Source organism: Alligator mississippiensis, unplaced genomic scaffold, assembly GCF_030867095.1.
Source record: "Alligator mississippiensis isolate rAllMis1 unplaced genomic scaffold, rAllMis1 scaffold_43, whole genome shotgun sequence".
In the NCBI taxonomy this organism is placed as follows: domain Eukaryota; kingdom Metazoa; phylum Chordata; order Crocodylia; family Alligatoridae; genus Alligator; species Alligator mississippiensis.
Window position 1 is genome coordinate 17,501 of NW_026775379.1, and position 13,016 is coordinate 30,516.

Consider the following 13,016-nt stretch of genomic DNA (forward strand, 5'->3'; position numbering starts at 1 on the left):
CCCTACCCCCGTGGTCCTCCCCCGGCACGGTGCAGCATGGAGGAGGTGCCTCCCCCCCCCCCTCCTCCCAAGCAAGGAGGGGGAGTTGAAGTTTGTGAAATGGCTGACCCCTGTCTCGGGGCCACCGGCCCCGGCACTGCCCCTGGCCCCGGCCCCGGCCCCGGCCCCGGCCCTAGAGCGGAGGGTGGGGGCAAGGGGAAGGGGAAAGGGAAGGGCTCCTCCTCGTCAGGGGCCTCCTCCGCAAAAGGGGGGGCGGGGAAAGGCAAGGGCCCCGCAAACCCAAAAGGCAGCCCGCCCCCTGACCCTGACCCAGCCGAGTCAGGCCCCGGCCCGAGTCCCGGCCCTAGCGCCGGCCCCGCAGCAGGAGCGCCCCCCCCCCGGGAGAAGGGCGGGGCGCGCAGTTACGCCGAGGCGGCCGCCGGCCGCGCAGCGGGGCCGGGCGGGGGGCCGGGCGCCAGCACCTCCACCGCCTGGGCGTCTTCGATCCCGGGGGGAGGGGGGGCCCCCTTCCCGGCACTCACCCGGAGAAATGGGGTGAGATGCTGGCTGCCCGAGCGGGAAGGGTCCGCCTTCGAACCTTACGTGCGGGCCCTAGCTCGGGTGGTGGGGGCCCCGAAAATTGTGGCGGCCTCCAGGTTCCACGGCAAGGGAGTATTCTTCCTTGCCACGGAGGCCGCCGCCCAGAAGGCGGTGGAGAGGGGGCTCACAGTGGACGGGGAGTACGTCCCCGTGGAGCCCCTAGAGGAGCCAGGGACCCGGGTGGTCCTTAGTTCGGTGCCCCCGTACCTCCCTAATTGGGCCCTCCTGCCCCGACTATCATCGCTGGGGAAGGTAATCTCCCCGGTGCTGCCCCTGGGTTTGGGGTGCCGGGACCCCACCCTGCGACACGTGCGCTCGTTCCGCCGGCAGGTAACGATCCAGCCGGCGGCGGGAGCGCAGCTGGGGGCGGAGGGATCCCTCCAGGTAATGTTTGGGGGGGCCCTGCACCGCATCTTCTTCACGGTGGGGGACCTGCGGTGTTACAAGTGCCGCGGGGTAGGGCACCTCCGCCAAGAATGCCCCTTGGGGCAAGCGCGGCGGCCACCGCAGGCCCCCGCCAGTGGAGGGGGGGGCCCTGCCACCGGCCCCCCCAGCCCCCCCGGCCCTGGCGGGAGCCCTGGCGGGAGCCCCCCAGCGGCAGAGCCCCCCTCGGCCTCGGCCTCGGCCTCGGCCTCGGCCGCAGTCACCGGGGGGCAGGGAGCAGGAGACGGGGAGAGGGAGGTAGGCCCCGAGCCGGGCCCAGTCCCGGCTTCAGCCCCAGCCCCAGCCCCAGCCCCAGCCCCAGCCCCGGCCCGGGGCCAAGCGTCCACCGCGGGCAAGCCTCCGGGCCATAGAGAGGACCACCCTGCGGGCGAGCGGGCGGGCCCCCCCCCTCCTCCATCGGGGCGGGCCCAAAAGAGAAAGGCCGCGGAGCAGCTCGATCCCTCCCTAGAGGAGGGCCCCCCCTCGGACACAGGCGAGGAGGGGGAGGGGGCCGACGTGCAAAAGGCCCCCTCACCAGCCAGCAGAGCTGCTCCGGAAGACCCCCCCCCTCCCGAGAAAGTGCGGGTAATCCCCGTGGAGGAGGCCCCAGAAAGAGAGAGAGAGAGAGAGAGAGAAAGAGAGAGAGAAAGAGAAGGAGAGGAGGAGCCCATGCGGGAGGAGCCCCCTGAGCCTGCCATCGCGGAGGTAGGGCCCTCCCCAACAGCAACAGCAACAGCAACAGCAACAACAACAGAAACAGCACTAGCAGCTTCAACCTCAAGCTCAGCGCCCCTCCCCCCCCTCAGCGAAGAGACCCTGGGGCTCACCCCGGTGAGCTCCGGCACGGGTCCCGAGGGGGAGGCCCTCCCCGCCCCCAGTCAAGCCGCCCCTGCGGCACCTGACGGGGAGGAAGAGCAGGGGCCAGGTTCCCCCCCCCCCACCCCCACCCCCACCCCCACCCCCAGCCAGGCCCCCCGCGAAGGGGCTGCAGATCTCCCTCGGGCCGAGTCGGAGAGCCAAGCGGACCGAGAGGTCCAGATGGAGGCCGAGGAAGCCTCCGCCGGAGGCGCGGCGGAGGCGGCGGAAGCCAGCCAGCCAGGCCCCACTGGACCTGACCAGGCTGAGGATGCGGGGGGGTCAGCAGGCAGCGTTGAGCCTGCAACCCCCCCAGCCCCAGCCCCAGCACCAGCAGCAGTCTCCAGGGAGGACCTGGTGGCCTTCTTGGAGCGGGAAAGCACCCGGCGCGCTCCGGCCCGGGTGCAGCTGGCCCTGGACTGCTGGGGCGACTTTAACAGCATCCTCGAGGCCACGAGGGCGCTGGTGAGGGAGGGGAAGGGGCCGAACAGATGCAACGCCCGGGTGTACACCCGGGCCCGGTCCATGTACGACGCCCTGACGGTGTACGGGCGCGGGGCCGGGTACCGGCTGGGCGTTGCCCTGCGCGAGCCCCCGGCCGAGCCATCGGAGCCCCCTCCCGCCAGCCATGACGTCGCTTAACATCGCGACCCTCAACGTCCGAGGCTGCAGGCAGGGTCTCCGGAGGAGCCAGGTGTTCTCCTTCCTGCGGGAGGGGGGCTACTCGGTGGCTTTCCTCCAGGAGACCTGGACGACTCCGGCCGACGCCGCCGCCTGGCGGCTGGAGTGGGGAGACGGGGTTTTCCTGAGTCACCTGTCGGCCACCTCGTGCGGGGTGGCCACCCTGTTCTCCCCGAGCCTGCGGCCGGAGATCTTAGAGGACGTTGAGGCGGTGCCGGGCCGCCTGCTCCACGTCCGGGCCCGAGCGGCGGGGACGGTAACGAACTTTGTGAACGTGTACGGCCCCGCCGCGGAACCGGACGCGGCGGATTTTTTCCGCCGGGCGGCCGACTACCTGGGCACCTTGAGCCCTCGCGAGAGCCTGGTCTTAGGCGGGGACTTCAACGTCACCCTCGAGGAACAGGACCGCTCGCGCAGGCAACGGTGCCGGGCCGCCGCGGACGCCCTCAGGGGGATCCTGGAGGAGCACTCCCTGGTGGACGCCTGGCGAGTCTGTCACCCCGACGGCCCCCCGGCCCCCACGTACGTGCGGGTGGGGGGGGAGCGGGCGAGCCACTCCCGGTTGGACCGGATTTACATCTCGCCCCGCGTGGATGCCCGAGCCGTGTCCTGCAGAGTGAGGCCGGCCCCCTTCAGCGATCACCATCTGGTGTGCGCCCGGGTGGCGTTTGGCCCCGGGCGGCGGGGGTCGGCCTACTGGCACTTTAACAACAGCCTGCTGGAGGACCCGAGCTTCGGAGCGGCCTTCCGGGAGTTCTGGTTGGCCTGGCGCGGGCAGCGGCAGTCTTTCCCCTCGGCTCGGGGATGGTGGGACGGGGGGAAGGCGCGCATCCGGCTCTTCTGCCGCAGCTACGCCCGGGGGCACACCCGGGAGCGGGAGGCGGCCATAGAGCGGCTCGAGCGGGAAGTGTTGGAGCTGGAGAGGCGCCTGGTCGCCGACCCGCAGGATCCGTCCCTCTGCGGAGAGTGCAGGGAGAGGCGGGAGGAGCTGAGAGCCCTGGAGGACCGCCGCGCACGCGGCGCGTTCGTCCGCGCGCGAGTCCACCTCCTGCGGGAGATGGACCGCGGCTCCCGTTTCTTCTACGGCCTGGAGAAGCAGAGGGGGGCCAAAAAGCACATCACTTGCCTGCTGGCGGATGATGGCACCCCCCTCTCGGCCCCGGGAGAGCTGCGAGTTCGCGCGAGGGCCTTCTACGGAAGGCTCTTTTCCCGGGAGCCGACCGAGGCGACGGCCCGCAGCGCGCTCTGGGAGGAACTGCCGCAGGTGGGCGCGGGCGACCGTGACCGGCTGGAGGCTCCTCTCACCTTGGCCGAGCTCACGCTCGCCCTCCGTCTCATGCCCGGCAACAAGGCGCCGGGGCTGGACGGGCTCACCACGGAGTTCTACCGGGCCTTCTGGGACGTGCTCGGCCCGGACCTTGCCGCGGTCTGGGCCGAGGCCGAGGCTCGCGGGGAGCTCCCCCTGTCGTGCAGGAGGGCGGTGTTGACTCTCCTGCCGAAGAAGGGAGACCTCCGCGACCTGAGGAACTGGCGTCCCGTGTCCCTCCTCTGCACGGACTATAAGGTGGTGGCGAAGGCCGTCTCGCTGCGCCTGCGGTCCGTGCTGGCGGACGTGATCCATCCCGACCAGACGTACACGGTGCAAGGTCGCTCCATCTTCGACAACCTGTACCTGGTGCGGGACCTCCTGGAGCTGGCGCGCCGGGAGGGCCTGTCGTTCGGCCTGCTCTCCCTCGATCAGGAGAAGGCGTTCGACAGGATGGACCACGGGTATCTGACGGGCACGCTGCGGGCCTTCGGCTTCGGACCGCGCTTTGTGCGGGCTCTCCAGGTACTGTACGCCTCCGCGGAGTGCCTGGTTAAGCTCAACTGGTCCCTGACGGAACCCATCCCGTTCAGGCGGGGGGTGCGTCAAGGCTGCCCGATGTCGGGCCAGCTGTACGCGCTAGGCCTGGAGCCCTTCCTGTGCCTCCTGCGGAGGCGGGTGGCCGGGTTGGCGCTGCGGGAACCGGCGCTGCGGCTGGTCCTCTCGGCGTACGCCGACGACGTGCTCCTCGCGGTCCAGGGCCCGGAAGATCTGGAGCGGGTGGCGGCCTGCCAGGCGGTTTATTCGGCGGCCTCCTCCGCCCGGGTCAACTGGGCCAAGAGCTCCGGGCTGACGGTGGGTGCCGGGTGGCAGGTGGGCTCGCTCCCACCCGCGCTCCGGGGCATCGAGTGGAGCGCGGGCCCGCTGCTCTACCTGGGGGTCTACCTGAGCCCCACGGACCCCTCCCCCCCGCAGAATTGGGCAGACCTAGAACTGAGGGTGGCGAGGCGGATCGGGGCGTGGACGGGGCTGCTGCGGTGCCTGTCCCTCCGGGGCCGGGCGCTGGTGTTGAACCAGCTGATCCTGTCCATGCTCTGGTACCGCTTCAATACCCTCCCCGTGCCCCCCGAGGTTCTTGCCAGGCTCCAGAGACGGGCGCTGGGGTTCTTCTGGCCAAGACGGCACTGGGTCTCTGCACGGGTGCTGACCCTCCCCTTGCGGGAGGGGGGGCAGGGCCTGGTGTGCCTCCGCAGCCAGGTCCTGACGTTCCGCCTCCAGGCCCTGCAGAGACTGCTGTACAGTGACGGTAGCCACGCGGCGTGGAGCCTGTTGGGGCGCGCCTTCCTCCGCCGCCTCCGGGGGCTCCGATACGACCGGCAGCTCTTCTTCCTGCGCGGCCTGGAGCTCGTGCGGGTGGCGGGGGAGCTGCCGGCCTTTTACCGAGACCTCCTCAAGGCCTGGGGGCTGATCTCCGCCTCCAGGTCTCCGTCGCGGGTGGCCGAGGACGGCGACCTGCTGGCCGAGCCGCTGTTCTTTAACCCGCAGCTGGCGGTCCCGGCGGCAGCCTCGCCAGAGGCCTCCCTGAGGATGGCCCGGGTGGGCGTCACCCGGCTCGGAGACCTCCTGGACTACGACGAGCGAGGATGGCTGGGCCCCGCGGCGCTGGCCCGGCGCACGGGCCTGACCATAGGGCGTGCAACTTGCTCGCGCCTAGTCCGGGAGGTGAAAGCTGCGCTGCCCGCAGACGCCCTTGCCTACGTCGAGCGAGTCCTGCGAGAGGGCGGTCCCCGCCCTCCCGAATCCCCCAGCCCGGCGGAGTTCCTGATAGGGCCCGCCCAGCGGCCGGCCCCGAGGCACTCCGCCCCTCACCACCTCTGCAGGCTGGGGGACACCCCGCCGGTCCGCTTCTCGACGGCCCACCGGCGCCAGCTCTACACGCTCGTCCGCAGGACGCTCCACCACGCCGCCCTCGCGTCCCGCCAAGACACCCAATGGCGGGACTACTTTGGCGAGGGCGTGGCCGACGGTCCCCGGTGGCTCAGCGTCTACTCGGAGCTCGTCCCGAGAGCCGCCGGGGACCTAGGCTGGCGGCTCCTTCACGGGGCCGCCGCGACGGGCGTGTATCTGGCGCGGATTGACACCATCTCCGACCGATGCCCGTTTTGTGACGAGAGGGAGACCCTGGCGCACCTGGTCCTCGAGTGCGCCAGGCTGCAGCCCCTGCACCTCCTCCTCCAGAACCTGCTCCTCAAGTTCTGGCTGCACTATTCCCCGCACCTGTTTATTTACGCACTCCCCATCCGTCGCCCCACCCGGGCCCGGGACCGACTGGTCAACCTCCTCCTGGCTCTGGCCAAGCTCGTCATCTGGCTATCCAGGAAGGAGGCTCTGGCCGGGAAGGCTCCCGGGCACCTCGGGGCGTTTTTCCTCGGTGTCCTGCGCGCCCGCCTCCGAGCGGAGCACCACTGGGCGGTAGCCGCCGGCAAGCTGAAGCAGTTTGCGGGCCGGTGGGCGCTGTCCGGGGTGCTCTGCTCCCTGTCCCCCGGGGGAGCACTCGTTTTGAACCTTTGACCCCCCACGTGCACACCCTGTTTTTCTTTCAGTTGTCCCCCGCAATGTTTTATTTTCTGAAACCGGGAGCCCAGCCGCCAAGAAACCAACAGCGGCGGAGCCCGGACAATCTTTTTTCAGCTTCGGCTGAGGACTAACCGCCCGTCCGGCAACCAGCCGGTGCCGCCAGTCAAATCGGCCGCCGCAACCGGGGCGGCCCCCAGCTACTAACAGGGTAAGAGTAACTAACAATAGTCCCGGCCGGAGCTCCCACGTTAACCGCTCCCAACGCAACCGAGCAGAAGTTTTCCAAGTCCCACGGCGGACACCAGGTCCTCCCGGTTCCCCGTCAGGAGAGCCCCGCCACTCCTGGGGAAGCAAGCACCGCTGCCTGCCCGACCTCCGAGCCCATCACCGGGGGGGGGGGGCGGGAGCCGGAATCGCGGGCCAGAGCCTGGAACTCTCGCACGGCCAGGCCCGCCGGATCGGGGCACGCTGCCTCCACGCTCGGTTGACAAGGCAGCGCGGCACGGTTCTTTTGCCCCGGAGGTTCCTCTGAACGACTTTCTGGAACCGAACATGGGCATTTAGGGTCCTGAAAACCGAGTCCCCCAAAATCTCCGCGAACCTTTCCTGGCAATATTGTAGATGCGGCACCCGGCCCAGCCACCGGGGCCAACCGCCGAAAGTGTCCGCCCTCCTGGAGCGAAGGCCCGGGCAAGGCCCGTTTCAAAAACCTCATACGGACTTCCGGAGCAGGAGCCCGGGCGCCAGGTTGAGCCCATGTATTCCTATTGGGACTTCCAGGCAGCATGTCATGCCAGTTCTGGCCACTAGGCTGTTTCCAGGTGAGTCTCATTCATTCAATCTGTGCGCCACTCAAGGCCTTGCCCCGCCCTCTCCACCCCTGAACAGGCTTAAAATGGCTGTGCTGCCAGTTCCCAGGCTGCCAGCTGGTGGGTTGTGGTGGTGGGTGTGGCGCTGTCGGGGCTCTCTGCTGTATAGTGCCACTGCCACTGCCACTGCAAGCTTGCCGCTGGTGCCCCCCCCCCGGCTTGGCCTTGGCCTTGGCCTTGGCCTTGGGGGTTGGGGGGGGGCTGCAGCTGCAGCTGCAGCTGCTCCTGCTCCTGCTCCTGCTGCTTTGTTTGTTTGGTTTGTTTGGTTTGTTTGGTTTGTTTTTTCTTTCTGTTTGCTGCTGCCACTGTTACTGCTTTTGTTTGCTTTGGTTCCTGCACCAGTGGACCCCTGCGCACCCCAGAAGAGCACAGCCCAGCGCACCCCAGAGGAGAAGAGCACAGCCCAGCGCACTCCACAAGAGCACAGGCCAGCGCACCTCACAAGAGCACAGGCCAGCGCACTCCACAAGAGCACAGGCCAGCGCACTCCACAAGAGCACAGGCCAGCGCACTCCACAAGAGCACAGGCCAGCGCACTCCACAAGAGCACAGGCCAGCGCACCCTACAAGAGCACAGCCCAGCGCACCCCACAAGAGCACAGCCCAGCGCACCCCACAGGAGCACCCCTCAGAGTAGGCTTTTGTCGTGCTAAAAAAAGGTGGCGGCTGGGCTGCCTTTGTTCCCCTCCCCCGCCCTCCCCCCGGGTGTCTGCCCCATTTTGTGTGCGTCCTGTGCTCCACTCCCCGCTCCCGGTGTTTTGTGAAGGCCGAGCAGGCCAGCAGCGTGCCCCCCCCCTCCCCAGTGTGACCCTGTGTCCCGGCCGCCCTACCCCCGTGGTCCTCCCCCGGCACGGTGCAGCATGGAGGAGGTGCCTCCCCCCCCCCCTCCTCCCAAGCAAGGAGGGGGAGTTGAAGTTTGTGAAATGGCTGACCCCTGTCTCGGGGCCACCGGCCCCGGCACTGCCCCTGGCCCCGGCCCCGGCCCCGGCCCCGGCCCTAGAGCGGAGGGTGGGGGCAAGGGGAAGGGGAAAGGGAAGGGCTCCTCCTCGTCAGGGGCCTCCTCCGCAAAAGGGGGGGCGGGGAAAGGCAAGGGCCCCGCAAACCCAAAAGGCAGCCCGCCCCCTGACCCTGACCCAGCCGAGTCAGGCCCCGGCCCGAGTCCCGGCCCTAGCGCCGGCCCCGCAGCAGGAGCGCCCCCCCCCCGGGAGAAGGGCGGGGCGCGCAGTTACGCCGAGGCGGCCGCCGGCCGCGCAGCGGGGCCGGGCGGGGGGCCGGGCGCCAGCACCTCCACCGCCTGGGCGTCTTCGATCCCGGGGGGAGGGGGGGCCCCCTTCCCGGCACTCACCCGGAGAAATGGGGTGAGATGCTGGCTGCCCGAGCGGGAAGGGTCCGCCTTCGAACCTTACGTGCGGGCCCTAGCTCGGGTGGTGGGGGCCCCGAAAATTGTGGCGGCCTCCAGGTTCCACGGCAAGGGAGTATTCTTCCTTGCCACGGAGGCCGCCGCCCAGAAGGCGGTGGAGAGGGGGCTCACAGTGGACGGGGAGTACGTCCCCGTGGAGCCCCTAGAGGAGCCAGGGACCCGGGTGGTCCTTAGTTCGGTGCCCCCGTACCTCCCTAATTGGGCCCTCCTGCCCCGACTATCATCGCTGGGGAAGGTAATCTCCCCGGTGCTGCCCCTGGGTTTGGGGTGCCGGGACCCCACCCTGCGACACGTGCGCTCGTTCCGCCGGCAGGTAACGATCCAGCCGGCGGCGGGAGCGCAGCTGGGGGCGGAGGGATCCCTCCAGGTAATGTTTGGGGGGGCCCTGCACCGCATCTTCTTCACGGTGGGGGACCTGCGGTGTTACAAGTGCCGCGGGGTAGGGCACCTCCGCCAAGAATGCCCCTTGGGGCAAGCGCGGCGGCCACCGCAGGCCCCCGCCAGTGGAGGGGGGGGCCCTGCCACCGGCCCCCCCAGCCCCCCCGGCCCTGGCGGGAGCCCTGGCGGGAGCCCCCCAGCGGCAGAGCCCCCCTCGGCCTCGGCCTCGGCCTCGGCCTCGGCCTCGGCCTCGGCCTCGGCCGCAGTCACCGGGGGGCAGGGAGCAGGAGACGGGGAGAGGGAGGTAGGCCCCGAGCCGGGCCCAGTCCCGGCTTCAGCCCCAGCCCCAGCCCCAGCCCCAGCCCCAGCCCCGGCCCGGGGCCAAGCGTCCACCGCGGGCAAGCCTCCGGGCCATAGAGAGGACCACCCTGCGGGCGAGCGGGCGGGCCCCCCCCCTCCTCCATCGGGGCGGGCCCAAAAGAGAAAGGCCGCGGAGCAGCTCGATCCCTCCCTAGAGGAGGGCCCCCCCTCGGACACAGGCGAGGAGGGGGAGGGGGCCGACGTGCAAAAGGCCCCCTCACCAGCCAGCAGAGCTGCTCCGGAAGACCCCCCCCCTCCCGAGAAAGTGCGGGTAATCCCCGTGGAGGAGGCCCCAGAAAGAGAGAGAGAGAGAGAGAGAGAGAAAGAGAGAGAGAAAGAGAAGGAGAGGAGGAGCCCATGCGGGAGGAGCCCCCTGAGCCTGCCATCGCGGAGGTAGGGCCCTCCCCAACAGCAACAGCAACAGCAACAGCAACAACAACAGAAACAGCACTAGCAGCTTCAACCTCAAGCTCAGCGCCCCTCCCCCCCCTCAGCGAAGAGACCCTGGGGCTCACCCCGGTGAGCTCCGGCACGGGTCCCGAGGGGGAGGCCCTCCCCGCCCCCAGTCAAGCCGCCCCTGCGGCACCTGACGGGGAGGAAGAGCAGGGGCCAGGTTCCCCCCCCCCCACCCCCACCCCCACCCCCACCCCCAGCCAGGCCCCCCGCGAAGGGGCTGCAGATCTCCCTCGGGCCGAGTCGGAGAGCCAAGCGGACCGAGAGGTCCAGATGGAGGCCGAGGAAGCCTCCGCCGGAGGCGCGGCGGAGGCGGCGGAAGCCAGCCAGCCAGGCCCCACTGGACCTGACCAGGCTGAGGATGCGGGGGGGTCAGCAGGCAGCGTTGAGCCTGCAACCCCCCCAGCCCCAGCCCCAGCACCAGCAGCAGTCTCCAGGGAGGACCTGGTGGCCTTCTTGGAGCGGGAAAGCACCCGGCGCGCTCCGGCCCGGGTGCAGCTGGCCCTGGACTGCTGGGGCGACTTTAACAGCATCCTCGAGGCCACGAGGGCGCTGGTGAGGGAGGGGAAGGGGCCGAACAGATGCAACGCCCGGGTGTACACCCGGGCCCGGTCCATGTACGACGCCCTGACGGTGTACGGGCGCGGGGCCGGGTACCGGCTGGGCGTTGCCCTGCGCGAGCCCCCGGCCGAGCCATCGGAGCCCCCTCCCGCCAGCCATGACGTCGCTTAACATCGCGACCCTCAACGTCCGAGGCTGCAGGCAGGGTCTCCGGAGGAGCCAGGTGTTCTCCTTCCTGCGGGAGGGGGGCTACTCGGTGGCTTTCCTCCAGGAGACCTGGACGACTCCGGCCGACGCCGCCGCCTGGCGGCTGGAGTGGGGAGACGGGGTTTTCCTGAGTCACCTGTCGGCCACCTCGTGCGGGGTGGCCACCCTGTTCTCCCCGAGCCTGCGGCCGGAGATCTTAGAGGACGTTGAGGCGGTGCCGGGCCGCCTGCTCCACGTCCGGGCCCGAGCGGCGGGGACGGTAACGAACTTTGTGAACGTGTACGGCCCCGCCGCGGAACCGGACGCGGCGGATTTTTTCCGCCGGGCGGCCGACTACCTGGGCACCTTGAGCCCTCGCGAGAGCCTGGTCTTAGGCGGGGACTTCAACGTCACCCTCGAGGAACAGGACCGCTCGCGCAGGCAACGGTGCCGGGCCGCCGCGGACGCCCTCAGGGGGATCCTGGAGGAGCACTCCCTGGTGGACGCCTGGCGAGTCTGTCACCCCGACGGCCCCCCGGCCCCCACGTACGTGCGGGTGGGGGGGGAGCGGGCGAGCCACTCCCGGTTGGACCGGATTTACATCTCGCCCCGCGTGGATGCCCGAGCCGTGTCCTGCAGAGTGAGGCCGGCCCCCTTCAGCGATCACCATCTGGTGTGCGCCCGGGTGGCGTTTGGCCCCGGGCGGCGGGGGTCGGCCTACTGGCACTTTAACAACAGCCTGCTGGAGGACCCGAGCTTCGGAGCGGCCTTCCGGGAGTTCTGGTTGGCCTGGCGCGGGCAGCGGCAGTCTTTCCCCTCGGCTCGGGGATGGTGGGACGGGGGGAAGGCGCGCATCCGGCTCTTCTGCCGCAGCTACGCCCGGGGGCACACCCGGGAGCGGGAGGCGGCCATAGAGCGGCTCGAGCGGGAAGTGTTGGAGCTGGAGAGGCGCCTGGTCGCCGACCCGCAGGATCCGTCCCTCTGCGGAGAGTGCAGGGAGAGGCGGGAGGAGCTGAGAGCCCTGGAGGACCGCCGCGCACGCGGCGCGTTCGTCCGCGCGCGAGTCCACCTCCTGCGGGAGATGGACCGCGGCTCCCGTTTCTTCTACGGCCTGGAGAAGCAGAGGGGGGCCAAAAAGCACATCACTTGCCTGCTGGCGGATGATGGCACCCCCCTCTCGGCCCCGGGAGAGCTGCGAGTTCGCGCGAGGGCCTTCTACGGAAGGCTCTTTTCCCGGGAGCCGACCGAGGCGACGGCCCGCAGCGCGCTCTGGGAGGAACTGCCGCAGGTGGGCGCGGGCGACCGTGACCGGCTGGAGGCTCCTCTCACCTTGGCCGAGCTCACGCTCGCCCTCCGTCTCATGCCCGGCAACAAGGCGCCGGGGCTGGACGGGCTCACCACGGAGTTCTACCGGGCCTTCTGGGACGTGCTCGGCCCGGACCTTGCCGCGGTCTGGGCCGAGGCCGAGGCTCGCGGGGAGCTCCCCCTGTCGTGCAGGAGGGCGGTGTTGACTCTCCTGCCGAAGAAGGGAGACCTCCGCGACCTGAGGAACTGGCGTCCCGTGTCCCTCCTCTGCACGGACTATAAGGTGGTGGCGAAGGCCGTCTCGCTGCGCCTGCGGTCCGTGCTGGCGGACGTGATCCATCCCGACCAGACGTACACGGTGCAAGGTCGCTCCATCTTCGACAACCTGTACCTGGTGCGGGACCTCCTGGAGCTGGCGCGCCGGGAGGGCCTGTCGTTCGGCCTGCTCTCCCTCGATCAGGAGAAGGCGTTCGACAGGATGGACCACGGGTATCTGACGGGCACGCTGCGGGCCTTCGGCTTCGGACCGCGCTTTGTGCGGGCTCTCCAGGTACTGTACGCCTCCGCGGAGTGCCTGGTTAAGCTCAACTGGTCCCTGACGGAACCCATCCCGTTCAGGCGGGGGGTGCGTCAAGGCTGCCCGATGTCGGGCCAGCTGTACGCGCTAGGCCTGGAGCCCTTCCTGTGCCTCCTGCGGAGGCGGGTGGCCGGGTTGGCGCTGCGGGAACCGGCGCTGCGGCTGGTCCTCTCGGCGTACGCCGACGACGTGCTCCTCGCGGTCCAGGGCCCGGAAGATCTGGAGCGGGTGGCGGCCTGCCAGGCGGTTTATTCGGCGGCCTCCTCCGCCCGGGTCAACTGGGCCAAGAGCTCCGGGCTGACGGTGGGTGCCGGGTGGCAGGTGGGCTCGCTCCCACCCGCGCTCCGGGGCATCGAGTGGAGCGCGGGCCCGCTGCTCTACCTGGGGGTCTACCTGAGCCCCACGGACCCCTCCCCCCCGCAGAATTGGGCAGACCTAGAACTGAGGGTGGCGAGGCGGATCGGGGCGTGGACGGGGCTGCTGCGG